Source organism: Giraffa tippelskirchi, chromosome 12, assembly GCF_054371585.1.
Source record: "Giraffa tippelskirchi isolate mGirTip1 chromosome 12, T2T-mGirTip1v1.2.pri, whole genome shotgun sequence".
NCBI classification, from domain to species: Eukaryota; Metazoa; Chordata; class Mammalia; order Artiodactyla; family Giraffidae; genus Giraffa; species Giraffa tippelskirchi.
Window position 1 is genome coordinate 54,436,257 of NC_137286.1, and position 12,751 is coordinate 54,449,007.

A 12,751-nucleotide genomic window follows, 5' to 3' on the forward strand; every position below is an offset into this window, starting at 1 on the left:
ACCTACTAAGTGCCAACACACTGTGCTAGTCCTGAGGATTCAATGATGATAGAGAGAATGACATGGACCCATTCTCTCACCTCTGTGAAATGTATGGTTTGGCCCTCCTCAAGCATTCATAGTACAGTTCATCTTGTAATCGGCATGGCTGAATGATCAATAGTCAGAGAAGGAAAGAAAAACCGTGATACTATCTGTCTCAAAACTGCAGAGGGTTTTTAGAGAAATCAAATGTTATCTCACATTATATTTGGGATAAGATTTAGCAGATAATTTAAGGTCAAAATGTACTTTGCAGGCATTTATTCACTGTCATTAATGAAAGTATTTATAGCAGAATAACACAAAATTAAGAATTGGCTGTATAAGATTAAAAATTAAGTAGAGAAAACATATAAAGTGCTATGGTATTTCTAGATATAGAGTTTTTGACAGTTTTTATTTTATAAGAATACCATCCAATAAAGGATTTATTAAGAGTAAGACTTTAATTAAAAACAAATATAACATTCCGGATGCTTTGAACAAATTCTGAAATCTAATAAATATTAATAAAATGTCAAAAGCAAATCTATTCTGTTTATTTTTTACTTATTCTTCTGAGCATGGTTGGATTCAAGTGTATTCTGAGAGATTTTGCTATTGCCTAATTTCTCATGGCAAATACATAGTAGATCTTAAAAAAAGAGATGGTAAAATGTTTTATTTTAATTATTAAACTTTTTTTCTATTATAAGGATATTATTAACTTCCATTTCATTGTGTTAGGCTGAACAAGGATGATTTTAAATCATAATTTTCCCCCCAAAGACTCCTCATTCATTTTTTTAAAGTATAATTAAAAAAAAAAAAAGAAAGAAAGAAAGACACTAAACTTCCTTGAAAACAAATAAAAGGGTTGTCTATGTTAACAATAAACCATTAGGTGATCTGATTGGGGAAGCCAAAATTTCTGGATGCCAAAGTGCAGATAATCAGTTCTGGGACTAGCGCAGGAGTGGGGGCTGGGCCTCAGGGACTGCGTGGATCCTATTTACTATGGAAGGTTCTGAGGAGGATTGCAGATGTGATCTTTATTAATCCCAATATTTTATTTTATATCTGAATTTATAATTGGGTCTTAAAACCAAATGAGACGTCCTCACATGCTCGGTTGTTGTCGATGGCCGCTTGAAAAAGAGGAGTCCTTGGAGCACTCACAAGCTGTTTCGGCAGCATTTCAGATTATTTTCCATTTTAATAGAAAGAAAAATTAGGGATGTAGGTAAAACATGTTCCCAGCAGTGTGGTATTTACTGCTCAGGATAAAGATGTGAGGAGGTGTGTTTTAGTTCTTAATGCTCTCCGCACTCTGTCATCGGTTCCATGGTGATGCCAGTGTGGACTGCATGTTTAGCAGCAGGAAAGGACTCTGTCTTCCACTGTCAGGCCTGGACAGGGACATCATGGCAGAGAGAGAGTGACCATTTTGTTCCCAGGGGTGACCATTTGGGTGTTAGCCATGATGGATCTGGCGGTGGAGAGGGGTGAGGGTTTCACATCAGATATGAAATGTGTGATTGGCAGGAAGCTTAGTAAAATTTATCCAGTCTCCTTTTCTGGATCTGCCAATCTATCATCTGCCTAAAACCTGAAAGGACAGAGACAGGGCTGTTTTCAGCCTTGGTGTGATTTCCTTGATTGAACATAAAGCAAACAATTTTATGGCAATCATTTTATTGTACCCTGAATAATATTCCAGTTATTCTGAGTTGTATATCTAATTGAACATACATGTGGACATACACATATTTTTGTGGTTATGGCTCATAAAAAGTTTTCATATATATGTATACTATATACATGTTTATAGTATACATATATACATAATCATGCATACAATCTGTTCAATGCCACACATACATGATCTTTTCAATAACATGAGAGCAAGAAACCCAACTAAAGGCACACTCCTCAGATGTGATGGGTCATGTTTTATTCCTTTGTGATTTTAACTCAAATTTGAACCCAGGTTTCTAAAATCAAAGAATTTGCCTGCAACCCAGGAGACCCAGGTTCAATCCCTGGGTTGGAAAGGTCCCATGAAGAAGGGAATGACAATCCGCTCTAGAATTCATGGCTGGAAAATCCCATGAACAGAGGATCCTGGCAGGCTACAGTCCAAGGGGTTGCAAAGAGTTGGGCATGACTGAGAGACTAACACTTATAAAATCAAAAGGCACAGTATGTAAACCCAGCATGTCAAGGGCAGGGTGGAGGTGGGGGATGTTCTGATCATTCTGACCTGGAAGAGGGTCCCATCTGTCAGACCCCTCAGTTTTAATGGAGCTGAAATCCATCACAAGCATGTAGCTTTCAAATCCCAAAGCTTGCATGTTCCTAAATCACACCATTAAATTCTATGGAAAAGATCCCGTTGGATGGACTTCTGCTTTCATGGAGGAAATTTCTGCCAATCATAAGAAGTCTAAGGGGAGTCAATTTTGTCCTTATTTTCCACTCTCCCTACCTTCTTTCATCCACCTATAACCCCAGGAGAGGCCCTTCTAAGTCAATGTTGGCACAAAGCACGGAGGAAGAACATTTGAAGAAATAAAAATAAGGGTAACCGTTCCTGTAGACTTTCACTGAATTTTAATGTATATCTGTGAAAAAGTAATAAACGGGCTCTAGTTCATTAGGCAAGAACAAATTTCTGCCTATAATTTTATCTTTTTTTAATTGAATATTTAATTAGTATACATCTAAAACTAATTTTTCAATGCGTTCAGTACATTTAGCAGGGCGGGCTGGCGAGGGACTCCTTCTTGAGAAACACTTCTGTGGATATGGACAGCCCCCGGGCCCTCCTTGTCCTCCTGGGTGAGCTGATAGAAGCGGGTGGGTCATTTGGCATTAGCAAAGGAGTAAGTTAGCATTTGCACTGAGCTGGATCTTGCCAGGCTCTGCATATTGGAAGCCACAGACAGAGGCTCCTTTCACAGTGATGAATGGGTTTTTTCAAGCGTTCTGCTCCCTAGTTATGAGAAGGGTGACCCGGTCAGGAGACGACTTTATGAAGCTATAAAAAATGTATGTCACTGCGGACTCTCTAATGTCACCGGGAAGGGAGGAAAAAAAAAAAAAAAAAACCTGTGCAAAAATGGCAGGGTAATAAGGCTGTTTTCAATGCTCAAAATAGCTTTCTGTCTACAGTCATATGTAGCCCTGAAACTGGGGCACAGAGAGTGCCCACAAAGCACTGTTGTTGGGAGGATTAGAAAAAAAAATTGGCTTTGTTTGGCTTTGCTTGCCTTTGCAGAAATGCTTATGGTGAGGACAATCAGACATTTCCAAAGGCGGGTCCAGTCAGGACTGGGGAAGGTGCAATGTCTTTTTAAAAGCCAGCCAGGTACTCAGGGTGGTGATGACTTTTAAGTATGCAGAAGAACCAGACAGGGAATCACTACAAAGCACACACATTTTGAAAGTGGTCTTTTAATCTAATATTTTATCAAGTCTTACCTCTGTACCATGAAGAATTTTTTTAAAAAGGAAGGGTAGGTAGGTACATTTGCCCCTATGCCTTTTGTCGAATAATCTGGAGTTTACAGATAGTGACATAGATTTTAACAAAAGCAGCCCTCTCTAGGCCCATAATTTACATTCATTGAATTCTTTTATTCTTCTCATCAATATGCAGATTTCACAGTATCAGGTGCTTTCCTTTTTGACATGTCACACATTTCATAGCTCATGTTCAAATGTTAATTTACACAAGGTAGGGAACCCAGAGGACCAAGGTCAGAGGTCCTGCCTTATTAGGGTTTCAATTAGTCACAGGTGAACTTTGGAATATCTCAACTGGATTCAAACACCGGCTCTGTTGGGGCTGAGTTGTACAACACTGGGTGTCCCCTTCTGAGCCCAGGTGTGTCATTTCTCTTTCTGGGACCTGTCAACCTCTGCCATCATCAGAACACTTGACATGGGAAAAATCATGTGAAAAGCAATGAGCTTAATATTTCAGTTATAGGAAATGTCAGGTTCATGGTGCTGAAGAGCGAGGGAGAGAACTGAGTTTTTCCACTCATAGAACAGGAGTTTGGCACTTCTTCATGAAGAAGACTCGGCATATCAGGGTGGCTGCCTAGCCTCATTCTGAGAAAAGTTGGCCCCAGCGGATTCTCTGTGTCCTGGCAACTATGCCTTTCTAGCATCCTGGCTACAACTAACTAAAAGCCCGTGGAATGTGTAGATCTAAGAATTCTCCCAGGTTGTTGACTGTCTTATAGAACCACTGAGGCAGTCAACCAAGTCTATACTCTTAAAAATGTTTGAATGTTAGACATGTAGGAAGTTAGCAATCAGCAGGAGCAGGCAGAGGAAAAAGGAGTGACTGAAAGACCCTGAATCAGATGGAGGAGAGAGTCTATAGTCTTTTGCTTTTCATCAAAGAAGCAACGATATAAGAGCTTGTTCTAGACTCAAGACCTGGCTAATGGACGGCTTATCCCAACTTCTCTGAGCATCATAAAGCCACAGCACCTGTAAACTCCCAACCTGTGTTCTCTTTGTAGCCTGAGCAAGACAATCTGACACAGCAACACCCATTCCTACTTGAAAAGGAGACCTCATCTTATTATAGAGTATTTTTAAACTTTACTTAAGAAGCAGCTGAGAAATGAAAGAGGAGTAGTTGAGTGCTTATCTTTGAAGGATTTTAAAGAGAGAAGTGAATATATGCTTTACTGGAAGCTTCAGATTGGTTATTTACTTTTATAACCTGGAAACCAAAAGCAATTTACTGGGGAGTTGGCTCTTTTACCTAAGTTTTTTGGTTGTGTTTGTTTTTTGGTTTTCCTTAAATAGAAACAGCATCACTTTGTGTATTTGGGTGAGTAGGTTTGGTTTAAGCTAGCCCTGCCAGTTAAGATGAGAAGTCCATGATGTTAAAGGGAATAGAAAGCGAGTCATGAACATTGTAAAGACCATCAAGGGTAAGAGGGGAAATCAGTGATATTTTAGGACCTGTTCTTGTTAGTCCATCATATTCCCATCTTTCATTCACAAATGAAGGGCAAGTATGCAGTGATGAAGCTGTCCTTTAGGAAGAGGCAAAAACAGGTGTGTGGTCTGTATATAATATTAAAACTGTAATAAAATTGACATAGAATAGATCTGCTTTTTATTCACATCACTGTGCTCTCCCCAGGTCAATCCTTGGAACAACAATGGTATCCTGTGTACTGAAGAATGTGTGTCTTTACAGTATGAACCGAAGAAGTTCTCAAGTAGAAAATGCATGCTACTTTCCAGCCTCAAAGTATCAGAAGGTCTAATTTTGTCTCAGTGAGTGCGGGGCACTGGAGAGAAATCCTAGGACGGATTTTTTTTTTTTTTTTTTTTTTTAGTTCTACCAGTTTATTGCTACCAACCCATTTCCCTCCACCTTCATGCACGCGTGCTCAGGCATGTAACCCCATGGACTGCAGCCCACCAGGCTCCTCTGTCCATGGACTTTTCCAGGCAAGAATACTGGGTGGGTTGCCATTTCCTTCTCCAGGTAGGACAGATTTTTTAAAATTAATTTATTCTTTTTTAAATTGGAGGATAATGGCTTTATGATGTTGTGTTGGTTTCTATCATATAGCCATGCAAATCAGTCATAATTAAATAAATATATCTCTTTCCCCTTGAGCTTCCCTTCCACCCCCTCTCCCCATCCCACCCCTCCAGGTCATCACAGAGCACCAGGCTGGGCTCCCTGTGTATTACAGCATTTTCCCACCAGCTATCTCTTTTACATATGGTAGCATGGTAGTGCCCATATGTCAATACTACTTTCTTAATTTGCCCTACCCTCTCCTTCCCTCACTGTATCCACAAGTTCATTCTCTATGTCTGTGTTTCTTCCCGCCCTACAAATAGGTTCATCAGTACTACTTTTCTAGATCCCATATATGTGTCTTATAGGACAGATATTTGGATCTGAGATTTCATTATTCTTGATTTCCCATGCTCTCCAAGTACTAGAGGCTAACAGCATAAAACGGATATTTTTTCAAGAAAAATTCCATATCGCTTAAGAATTTATTAACAATTTACATAATTGCTTAAGTAATCTGCATAATTGACAGAAAGTTTAATTTGACCCTAGTTCAACTGTAGCACTTACAGTTTTAAATTGAAATTGGTATAATTCATTTATGAGAGTAATTAAGCCATGGTGTCTAACAAATACAATGTATGCTGCCTGAGGCCTCCAAGGCCAGAACATGCTATTAGAATGTTTTATTTAAATATGTCAAATCTGTTCATCTCCACCATCACCCATGTTAAACTGGAGCAAATGGCTTCTTTGACCTTGAGCACCGTGCTTCTGAGGGACAATATTTGAAGCACATGGTTCAACTATCTTTGTAGAGGAATCCTTGAGCTAAATGGTGTCTTAAGAAACACTAAACTTTACCTTGTTTTTACTTTCCAAAAGTGTTCAGACGTATCTGATTCTATCACATGCTATTAAACATCAGTTTTTCAGCAGAACAGATCTGGAAAATGCCCCAGAATAATGAATTGTTAGCTTATGACAAGATGACTGAAATTCACGAGAATGAGAAAAGTGGGGAATCTGTCTACTTTCCTTGAAATACATGCTTTTTATACTTAAATACATAATGAATCCAAGTAACTAAAGGGTAGGTATTCCAAAAAGAATACAATAAAATACTAGTGCTGGAAAGAGCTGCTGCATATGTCTGGGGAAGGGTAGGACTGATTTGGCCGAGTGCAGGTAACGTCTCTTCACTTGGAAAATATCAGAGCTCGTTGCTTTACTTTGTTACTGCCTCATGTGCAGCCTTGGGGACCAGAAGAATACAGATGAGGGTCGGCTGCAGGTGACATGGTTATGTAGACAAAGTCTCTCTTGGGCACCTCAAGAGCCATCCTTTTCTAATACTCCCAGGAGTATTCCAAAGAAAAGCCTCTAATGCATCACCGCACATGACACCACATCTCAGCACTCCAGGGATATGCATTTTCCCCCTTGTTCTGCGCTTAGGATTTATTTTCTGTTCCTTTTTCTCATTGATTCTTCATTCTTTTGATCAATTTTCCTATCACCCTCAATTATCTTTTCTTGCATTATTAGAGAATCCAGTCTCAACCCTGCCCTTCAGATTTGCGCTGTTGTGTTGTTAGTAATAATTATGGTTCAACAAGTGCTTCTTGAGTGCCAAACCCCATGCCGGGTATTTGACATAATTCATCTCACTTAATCATCGCTGCAGTTCTGCAAGTTATCTTCACTGTGCAGATGAGGACATGGAGACTTGATAGGCGTTAAATGACTCCTCTAGGTCCCCAAACCTCCTGAGTTGCACCCGTGACCACATGACTACACACACACAAATGCACACACACATATACTTGGACAGTTCCACACTTCTATATAATGTCTGGGATTAGGACATCATTTCCTTTTTTACTGTCTAATAATAACAAGATCATCAAATACAACAGAGAGAGAAAACCACAAACATATAACTTTAATAAATTATCGTAAGTTCAACAGCCTTATAATCATCAACCTGATCAGGAAAAAACTTTGTTAGCCATTCCAGACGCCCTTTGTGTGTGTCTTTTCCTGATCACAGTCCTCTTTCACACACCACAACCACTGAAGTCTTATGGAGTCTTCCCCAGTCTAGATTTTGTAGATTGCACAGTGCAGTTTTTCACGTTCCCAGGTCCTCCTCATTTCTAGAAAATTGGCAGATGGACACAGAGACTTGCTGAAACTCAAGTTCGACCCCTTCAGTAAAAGTGAAAGTGGAACCCTGCTCTTCCGACTGGGCAGATAATGTCTGGTTGTCTTTTGTCTTATTGTGATGTTACCAGTAACTGATGCTCAATGACTTGATCCATTGAGACTTTGGAGGGCATTACAATGTGGAAGCTCTTCTAATTCTTTCATTTCCTTTTTGTAAATTATCTAGAACATTTTTATAGAGAAATGCTTTTCCTCTTTGGTCTTGTAATGGAACTGTTCATACAGAAAAGCAGGATAAACACTTGCTTCTCATTAATTATTGATTTTTGTGATAATGCATATGCTTCTACTCTTCTCCAGAGGTGGCAGATTATTTTGTTTTTAATACATATATGAACAAATTGGCTTAAAAATATGTGATGAGCTTCAATCCATTGTAATTATTATCCTTACTGAAGCTCAAATCGTCACATCTTTGGCAGTGGAAGGCTGTTAAAATTGGTCCCCGAGTCCCTTTGACATAATTCCAGTAATATTTAGCAATCTCGGATAGCTTCCTTGTTATTTAGTATAGCAAATTTTTCCAGGCTCACCTTCTATATTTCCTGTTCCAAGTCAGAAATCAGCCATCTCTCCTTGAATGTGTGTTATGGACTGAGTTGTCTATAAGCAACTCACATTATACATAATAATATTGTCAGGCTTAAAGGAAAAGAAAAAAATACATGTCATGCAAAAACACTAATTAAGGTAAAGCCGTAATGATTATACTAATGAGATAATATAGATTTCAGAACAAAGAAAATTTTCAGATACAGAGAGGGGCATTATACAATGATAAAAGGAATCAATAAAAAATAAGACAGAACTATTCTAAATGTGTATGCACCAAACGACAAAGCTGCAAAATATATGAAGCACATACTGATAGAATTAAAAAGACAAATAGACAAATTCATTGATATAGTTAGAAAATTCAGTGCCCCCCTTTCAACAACTAATAAAACACCTGCAAAGGAAATTTGTAATGATATGGAAGAAATCAACAACACTCTGAACCAACAGAATCTAACTGGCATTTATGTAACACTTCAGGCAACAGCATAATACACATTATTTTAAAGAGCCCACACAGCATACATGTCTTTTTCTTCGGCATGTTTTTGATCACCGCCTCCTGTACAATGTCACTAACTTCTGCCCATAGTTCTTCAGGCACTCTGTCTATCAGATCTAGTCCCTTGAATCTATTTGTCACTTCCACTGTATACTCATAAGGAATTTGATTTAGGTCATACCTGACAGGGAGGCCTGGCGTGCTGCGATTCATGGGGTTGCAAAAAGTCAGACACGACTGAGCGACTGAACTGAACTGAATAGTCTAGTGGCTTTCCCTACTTTCTCCAATTTAAGTCTGAATTTTGCAATAAGGAGTTCATGATCTGAGCCACAGTCAGCTCTTGGTTTTTTTTTGCTGACTGTATAGAGCTTCTCCGTCTTAGGCTGCAAATAATATAATCAATCTGATTTCAGTATTGACCATCTGGTTGTACATGTGTAGAGTTGTCTTGTGTTATTGGAAGAGGGTGTTTGATATGACCAGTGTGTTCTCTTGACAAAACTCTGTTAGGCTTTACCCTGCTTCATTTTGTACTCCAAGGCCAAACTTGCCTGTTACTCCTGGTATCGCTTGATTTCCTACTTTTGCACTCCAGTCCCCTATGGTGAAAAGGACATCGTTTTTTGGTGTTAGTTCTAGAAGGTCTTGTAGGTCATCATAAAGCTGTTCAACTTCAGCTACTTTGGCATTAGTGGTTGGGTCATAGACTAGGATAACTGTGATATTGAATGGTTTGCCCTGGAAATGAACAGAGGTCATTCTGTCATTTTTAAGACTGCACCCAAGTACTGCATCTCAGACTCTTTTGCTGACTATGAGGGTTACTCCATTTCTTCTAAGAGATTATTACCCACAGTAGTAGATATAATGGCCATCTGAATTAAATTTTCCCATTCCAGTCCATTTTAGTTCACTGATTCCTAAAATGTTGATGTTCACTGTTGCCATCTCCTGTTTGACCACTTCCAATTTACCTTGATTCATGGACCTAACATTCTAGCTTCCTATGCAATATTAGATTGCTTGGAGAAATATTAATAATCTCAGATATCCAGATGACACCACCCTTATGGCAGAAAGTGAAGAGAAACTAAAGAGCCTTTTGGTGAAAGTGAAAGAGGAGAATGAAAAATCTGGCTTAAAACTCAACATTCAGAAAACTAAGATTATGGTATCTGTTTCCATCACTTCATGGCAGATAGATAGGGAAACAGTGACAGATGTTATTTTCTTGGGCTCCAGAATCACTGCAGACGGTGACTGCACCCATGAAATTAAAAGATGCTTGCTCCTTGGAAGAAAAGCTATGACCAACTTAAACAGCATATTAAAAAGCAGAGATATTACTTTCCCAACAAAGATCTGTCTAGTTAAAACTGTGGTTTTTCCAGTAGTCATATATGGATGTGAGAGGTGAACCATAAATAAAGCTGAGAGCTGAATAATTGATGCCTTTGAACTGTGGTGTTGGAGAAGACTCTTGAGAGTCCCTCAGACTGCAAGGAGATCAAACCAGTCAATCCTAAAGGAAATCAGTCCTGAATATTCATTGGAAGGACTGATGCTGAAACTCCAATACTTTGGCTACCTGAACTGACTCATTAGAAAAGACCCTGATTCTGGGAAAGATTGAAGGCAGGAGGAGAAGGGGATGAAGAGGATGAGATGTTTGGATGGCATTACCGACTCAATGGACATGAGTTTGAGCAAGCTCCAGGAGTTGGTGATGGACTGGAAGCCTGGCATGCTGCAGTCCACGGGGCTACAAAGAGTCGGATGTGACTGAGTGACTGAACAGAGCTGATACAACATACATCAAAATAAACCTAATCCTTGGTCCATAAAAACAGCCCTAGTAAATCTCAGTTCAGTTCAGTTCAGTTGCTCAGTCGTGTCCATAGTGTGAAGTCAGCAGAACACAATGAAATCAGGGGTGAAATCAACAAGAGAAAGAAAACTGGATAATCTCCAAGTACTTGAAAACTAAACAGTACATTTCTAAATAATGCATGAAAATAGAGAAGTCTCAGGGGCAATAAAAATTACACTGAATTTGATGAAAATGAAAATGCAATGTATCAAAATTAGTGGGATATACAGTTGAAACAGTGCTGAGAGGGAGATAAATATTTACAAGTGTACATTAAAAAAGAGGAAAAGTCCCATAGAGTATTAAAGTTTCATTAGAGCATTAGATTAAAAAAAACAGAAAAGCCGATATCATTGAAATTGAAAACAGAAAAATCAATGAAACAAAGAGCAGGTTCCTTAAAATAGTCAATAAAATTGAAAAACCTCTAGGATGATGGACAATGATAAGAGAATATTGTGAGCTACTCCTATTAGGAATGAAGGAGGAGGTATCACTACAGATGCTACAGATTCAAAGAAAGGAAAGAACATTGTGAACAATTTTACACATATAACTTTGACAAATTAGATGAAATGGACCAATTCCTCCCAAAACACAAATTATCACAACTCACTAAGTATATAACAGATAATTTGAATAGCTTAAATTCATGATTAGTGAACTCCCCCCAAAGGAAATATCTAGATATATTTGGTTTCACTGGAAAATGCCACCAAATATTTTAAAAGACAGTGTCAATTCTATACCATATCTTCCAAAAATAGAATATGACAGAACATAATCCCAAATGGTTTTATGAAGTCACTATTACTCGGATACCGGAACTGGAAAAAGAAAGAAAAGAAAAATTATAGACAAATGTTCTTTATGGATACAGAGAAAAAATGGAAATTTGTTAAGATATTAATAAATAGAATCCTACAATACATAAATAATTATTCCATCATGGCTAAGTGATCCAGGGATGCAGAGTGATTCAATATTCTACTCTCAATCAATGCAATCCACCCTTTTAACACTCTGAAGAATAATAAAAATTATATGATCATATCAGTTGATGAAGAAAAAGGCATTTGACAAAATTCAGCACTTACTTAAAATTTTTAAACATTCCAGGGAAATAGGAATAAAGATGAAATTCTCCAGCTTGATAAAAATAACCTACAAAAAATCTACAGCTAACTTTATGCGTGTGCTCATTCATGTCCGACTCTTTGTGACCCCATGGACTGTAACTCGCCAGGCTCCTCTGTCCATGGGATTCTCCAGGCAAGAATACTGGACTGGGTTGCCATTCCTCCTCCAGGGGACTTTCTTGGCCCAGTGATTGAACCTGCATTTCCTGTGGCTCCTGCTTTAGTAGGTGGATTCTTTACCACTGAGCCACCTGGGAAGCCCACAGCTAACATTATACCCTGCAATATAAGATCAAATGTTTTCTCCCTAAGAGCAGAAACAAGGCAAACATGTCCACGCTCATCATACTTATACAACATAGTGCTGGAAGTTCTAGCCAGTTCTATAAGGCAAGAAAGGGATGTCAAAAGCAAAGCAACTGGAAAGGAAAAATATTGCTGTCTATATTTGAAGATGTCTTAATCATCTATGTAGACATCCCTAACATACCTAGCAAAAAAAAAAAAAAAAAAATCCTCTGATGACTATTAAGTTTTTTTTTTTTTTTTTAAATAAATTTATTTATTTTAGTTGGGGGCTAATTACTTTACAATATTGTAATAGTTTTTGCCATACATTGACATGAATCAGCCATGGGTTTACATGTGTTCCCCTTCCTGGACCCCCCATCCACCTCCCTCCCCATCCCATCCTTCTGGATCATCCCATTGCCCCGGCCCTGAGCCCTTGTCACATGCATCGAACATGGAATGGTGTTCTGTTTCACATATGATAATATACATGTTTCAATGCTATTCTCCCAGAACGTCCCACCCTCACCTTCTCCCTCAGAGTCCATAAAATTGTTCCATGCATCTGTGTGATG

General features: G+C 38.5%; 1 long non-coding RNA gene across 1 annotated transcript in view; it reads left to right on the forward strand.

Moving 5' to 3' along the window:
- Nucleotides 1–12,751, forward strand: part of LOC145528897 (uncharacterized) — an 84,650-nt gene that overhangs the window by 45,672 nt on the left and 26,227 nt on the right. The window contains exon 2 of the long non-coding RNA XR_014070774.1: nt 5,195–5,331. This is a non-coding gene — a long non-coding RNA (uncharacterized LOC145528897). The remainder of the gene's footprint in view (nt 1–5,194; nt 5,332–12,751) is intronic.